Raw genomic sequence first — 5278 nt, forward strand, 5'->3', positions numbered from 1 at the left:
CTTGGGATGTTGCATTACTTCATGTCCAAATCTAAGCTTTTGGCAGACAGAATGAGGGGTCACTGAAACAGGCGAAAGCTGAGCAGCTCCTTGAACCTGCCTCAGAATAATGATGCCCTCCTTCCTACAGCACGTTGCCAGCCACATGGTTTGCATTTCCATGCTGACTGGCACATGGGAGTGGAGTAATCTCTTGCATAGCTCCCCGAAACATCTATTCAGGACCTCATTCTCTTTCCTACCCAAGTCATTAGTGCCAATGTGGACTACAACCTCTGGCTGCTCACATGCCCCTCCTCCTCCAGCCAGGCCAACATCCCACAGTCTTACCGTGGCATCTTGAAACCTGGCACCAGGGAGGAAACAAGCCATCCTAGACTCATGTTTAGGGTGGAAACACCTGTTTATTCTCCTCAGAGGAGGAAACCTCTCAGTTATTGTTCTTCTATCATCTTCTTGCCCCGTGCTTGCCCAGTTGAACAACCTGTGGTACTGTCAACATTACCAGGAAGCTGCATGCCAATGCTCAGCTTGCTAATCAAATGGTTTTCTGCAAAGCAGCAAAAGGAATTACACCAAACTTGGGGTGCTACTGACTTGCCTGGGATTGCTTTCCTGCTGGTCTGCAAAGTGGCAAAGTCCTGTGCAAGATTGATGTTCTAGGGGTGGTCACCCACTTGTTCCTGACCTTCTTACCCAGCCCCTTAGCTGTCCAAGAATTGGTTCTTGAATAAACAGCATATGGCTTCAGGGTGGAGAACCCACATGGGGATTAGGGAAAGTGAAGCACGAGGAGATTTTCAGAACACTTAATAATGGGTTTGAGATAATCTGAAACAGACAAAGCCGCAAGAGCGCCTGGTGCAGGAATCTCAAGCGATAGAACACATTCCTCTACAGCTTGTAGAAGTTTCAGTTTCGGGGATAATAAACTCAGTGTTTGCTGAATTTTTAAAGACATTTTTAAGTCATACACTCAATGCCAAGGCATACAAGGTTACGGACCTATAACCAGAGAAATGGGATCGGAATAGTGACGTGTTGTTTTTGATTAGCTACAGATGGGCTGAAGGGCTTTCTCTGCTGCACATCACTGACTCTGGAAATGTCTCAATTCCCAAACAGGACAACGTGGAAATATGCACAATGTCAGGGAGCATCAGTGCAAGTGAACACATTCTGCACTGTCCTACAGATGACTTTTTTTTTTAAAAAAGCTTCTAGGTCATGGAACAGTCCATGCCAAAAACATTTGGTCTATTTTCCACTCACCACACCCAAGTGCTGACTGAACTGCTATCCCAAACCAGCAGTTCCTGACTACAGCAGATTTGCATCCTTCACAATCTTTCCCAGCCCGATTGGATTCCCCTGGACTTTTAACCTAAGGGAAAAGTGAGGGATGGCGGAGGATAACTCAGACTCAAGCCACACAAACCCCGCAGCAGTCGAAGGGTTGTGACCCGTGTGATGGAAGCTGACACTGACCGTCAGTCATCTCCACAACAGTAAGGAACTCCTCACTCCTTCTGGGTCCTAGGGCACTGAAGCCACTCTGCAAACCAGATGTCAAGCTGAGGAATCTGCAAACTTCACCCGTGAGAATATCGACAACATATCGTCAGCACTCACTACTGCGCACAGTCCTGACTCGTGACAATACCAAACAAGGAATCTCTGCTGGGATCTCGGCTCAACTTTCCCACAGAGCCTGCACAAACTATGGCAAGGATGGCCTCTTTCTGTGTTGCATTATGCTACATTCTTAAAAAGAAAACAGTAAATTGCTGCATAGGGAGAAGAGCTGTGAAAGCCAAGTTCCAGGAGTGACTAACAGCTGGAATAGAGTCATGGAGCCATTACAGCATAGGAACAGATCCTTTGGCCCAACCAGCCTATGCTGAACATAATGCCCAAAGTAAACTAGTCCCACCTGCCTGCTCCTGGCCCATATCCCTCCAAACCTTTCCTATTCATGTACTTATCCAAATGTCTATTAAACATTGTAACTATACCCACACTCACTACTTCCTCTGAAAATTCATCCCACACAAACCACTTGTTAAAAAAAGTTGCCCCCTCATGTTTTTTTAAAATCATTGTCCTCTCACCTTAAAAATTACACCCTAGTCTCAAGATCCCCATCCCTGGGGAAAAAAAACTGCCATTCACTTTTTCTACACCACTCAGAACGTTGTAAGCCTCCATCAAAGGTCCCCTGTTTAACCTCCTACACTCCAGTGAAAAAAATGTCCTCACTTCTCCCTTTCACTCAAACGTCCCATACTCAACAACATCTTGGTACATCTTGTCTGAATTTGTACATCCTGTCCAATTTAATTAGACATTTTGATTTGATTTATTTATTATCACATGCACCTAGGTACAGTGAAAAGTTTTATTTTGAGTGCAGTACAGGCAGACCATATACCATACAAACTGCATTAGGGTAATCAAACAGAGCAAAGGAAACAATGTTACAGCTGCAGAGAGCGGTCCTGGTCCTATAGCAGAGCTACTAGAACTGTACACTGGACTCCAGAAGAGGCCTCACCAATGTCCTGTACACCAATCAGGACCAGCATATACAGCGTGTGTATGATCATGTTTTATACCCTGCATTCAGTGTTGGTCTGGAGCTAACAGGAACACCACAGCAAAGTTCTCTTACTGCGAACACTTAGCAAAAGCCAATCCATTAAAGGGTCCCTGTGATCAGGCCATGAATCCAGCCACTTGACTTCAATGAAGCTGCTCCCCTATGAATGGCCAAGTGCAGCAACAAAGATTGCTGACGCAAGTGTGGAAACTAATAGGAAAATACAGAGTTCCGGGGGATATAGCCACTAACTGGAGGCGGGGGGGGGGGGGGGGGGGGGAGGAAGAACGGTCACACGGCTATGTGAGGGGAGCCCACCCTGTGTAAACTGACTGTGGTTTTTCCAAGAGTGACTACATGCCACCGAGTAGTTGGATACAGGGCATTATGAAATACAAAGAGGCTCTGGAAACCAATGTGACAAGACAACCTATTCCTTACTTCCTAGCCCAAGCTGGCAAAAAATGAGAAGCCGGCCAACAATAAAGAGCTACAAAGGGAAAGCCCAGAGGAAACAGTATTGAAAGCACTGAACACAGAAAGCTAAGGTGACAAAGGGGGATGGGCAGGGGTGAAATTAACACTTCACGTTGAAGATTGACAAGAACTCACTACTGGACATAGACTTAACGTCGCTATAAATTTGATCAAACTGGCAAACAGCCAAAACAGTCTTGCAGACAGGAAGATTGTGCTGAAACAAGATCAGAAACTCAACAGGTCTGTCAACATTTTGAGATAAAGCAGGGTTAATGTTTTGGGTCCAGTGACCCTTCTACAAAACCAGTAGCAGATTGAAGAAGGTGGCCCAGCAAGCTTTTTATTCACTGGCATGTGGGACAGGAGAGTGCCAGTTGGTCAGGAGAGCCACAATCAAATGTAAAAACCCACACTAAGTAATAGCAATATCATGGACAGGGTTACCCACATCATGGTTATGCTCCATTTACATCATAAATCACTTAAAATAATAATAATGCAAATTTAGATTCAATAAAATGAGAGCCTTCTCACTGTGATCTCCCAGTAGTCAATCAGTTATGTTATTCTTTTCTAGTTATACAGAAAGTTTGCAGTATATTCTGAAGATACGCACTGGGGTTAGAGGAGCGAGAGGGTGCGTGGAGATGCAGCCCAGAGGGAGAGAAAGATAGTTAAGCAAACAAAGGAATGAATAATGGTGAGCCTGGGAAGGAAATAAGCTGCTGATAGGGACCCTAAATGGGTGAAAACCTGTTGGCTGTACAGAAGTCAGGCAACGTTTTGACTAAGTGGAAGGTGGCATTCAGGCCCTAAAATTATTGAACTCGATATTGGAGTCCAAAAGACTGTGGGGCTCGCAAGCAGACAACAAGATGCTATCCTTCCAGCGTGTGCTGAGTTTTGCTTAAGCACTGCAGCAAACCTGAGACAAAGATGTCAGCCAGGGAACAGGGTGGTGTGGCAAAGGGGCGGCCAGCTGAAACGCAGGGTCATTTCTGCAGACAGATACAGGTGCTGTGCAAAGCGGTCAGCCAAGCCGTGCTGCATCTCCCCAACGCAGAACAAATCTGCCAAACTGCAGACCCGCAGCTCCTGTGCTGCAAAATGCAATTGGGAATCTGAGGGAAGAGTGACAGAGAGAGAGAGAGGGAGAGACACAGTTTGACAATTTGCATTGAAAGTTTGGCCCATCCAATAACCTGGCTACAGTTTGAATGAAGGGAAAAGAGAAGGATAAAAAAAATAATTAATATTCACTGGTGAAAAAGGAGAGATGTCAGATTTGAAGCACACACAGACCAGCCCCACAGCAGGAGAGTGTGAGCAGGTAAAAGGAAGGGACTCACCCAAGGGAGGTGTTTCTTCCCCAATTGCAGGGACAGTGCAACCTGCTGAGTTTCAAACCTCAATCTCCAACAAACAACGTGACTCACTGAGCGCAGCGCTAGTTCAGCGAGTAGGCGTTTGAATAGAAACTGGAGAGAATAACCTTATTCGGCTGAATTTGTTCGCAAACCTGGCCTCAGCACCCAGTGCAAGCTGCTGTACGGTGTGAAGACAGCGCCAGCAACAACCATCCCACTCGGTTATGCCCTTTCTGGAGCGAAGTGAAACTTACCTGAAACTTTCCAGCTACTCTGAGCGGCTTTGGAAACGTTTGAGTGAATCCCTTGCTGAAGATGGCTGCTCCCTTAAATGAAAGGGGTGGAACCCGAACCGCTCTTAAAGGGCCAACCGGGAGAAGAGCCAGATTCACGGAAATAACTCCTCTGTTCCTTCACTCAAACTGCAGCCACGTTATTGGATGGACCGAACTTTCAATGCATATCGTCAAACTTTGTCCCACACTGCAATAAAACCACAGAATCCCGACATTGTGGGAGCAGGCCATTCGGCCCATCGAGTCCGTACTGGCCCTCCGGAGGGCATCCCACCCTATCCCTATAACCCCACATTTCCCGTGGCTAATCCACCTAAGCCTGCACATCACTGGACACTATAGCATGGCCAATCCACCTCATTTTTGGACTGTGGCAGGAAACTGGAGCACCCAGAGGAAAGACATTGGGAGAATGTGTAAAGTCCACACAGACAGTCACCTGAGGCTGGAATCGAACCCATGTCCCTGGCGCTATGGGGTAGTAGTGCTAACCGCTGAGCCAACATGCCACCCTAAGAAGTACAAATGCTGGGAAT

General features: G+C 46.5%; 1 protein-coding gene across 3 annotated transcripts in view; it reads right to left on the minus strand.

The window, feature by feature from the left end:
• Window positions 1–4796, minus strand: part of LOC109924951 (annexin A4) — a 39557-nt gene extending 34761 nt beyond the window's left edge. Inside the window, exon 1 of one of the 3 annotated variants that reach the window (XM_048618754.1) lies at window positions 4701–4796. The gene's annotated coding sequence lies outside the window, so the exon portion shown is untranslated. Of the gene's footprint in view, window positions 1–4428; window positions 4452–4700 lie in introns of those variants that run through there. The other 2 variants (XM_048618752.1, XM_048618753.1) reach the window with 2 other exon arrangements.
• Window positions 4797–5278: the final 482 nt, after the last annotated feature.

The sequence above is a fragment of the Rhincodon typus genome, chromosome 40 (assembly GCF_021869965.1).
Source record: "Rhincodon typus isolate 14 chromosome 40, sRhiTyp1.1, whole genome shotgun sequence".
Lineage (NCBI taxonomy): Eukaryota > Metazoa > Chordata > Chondrichthyes > Orectolobiformes > Rhincodontidae > Rhincodon > Rhincodon typus.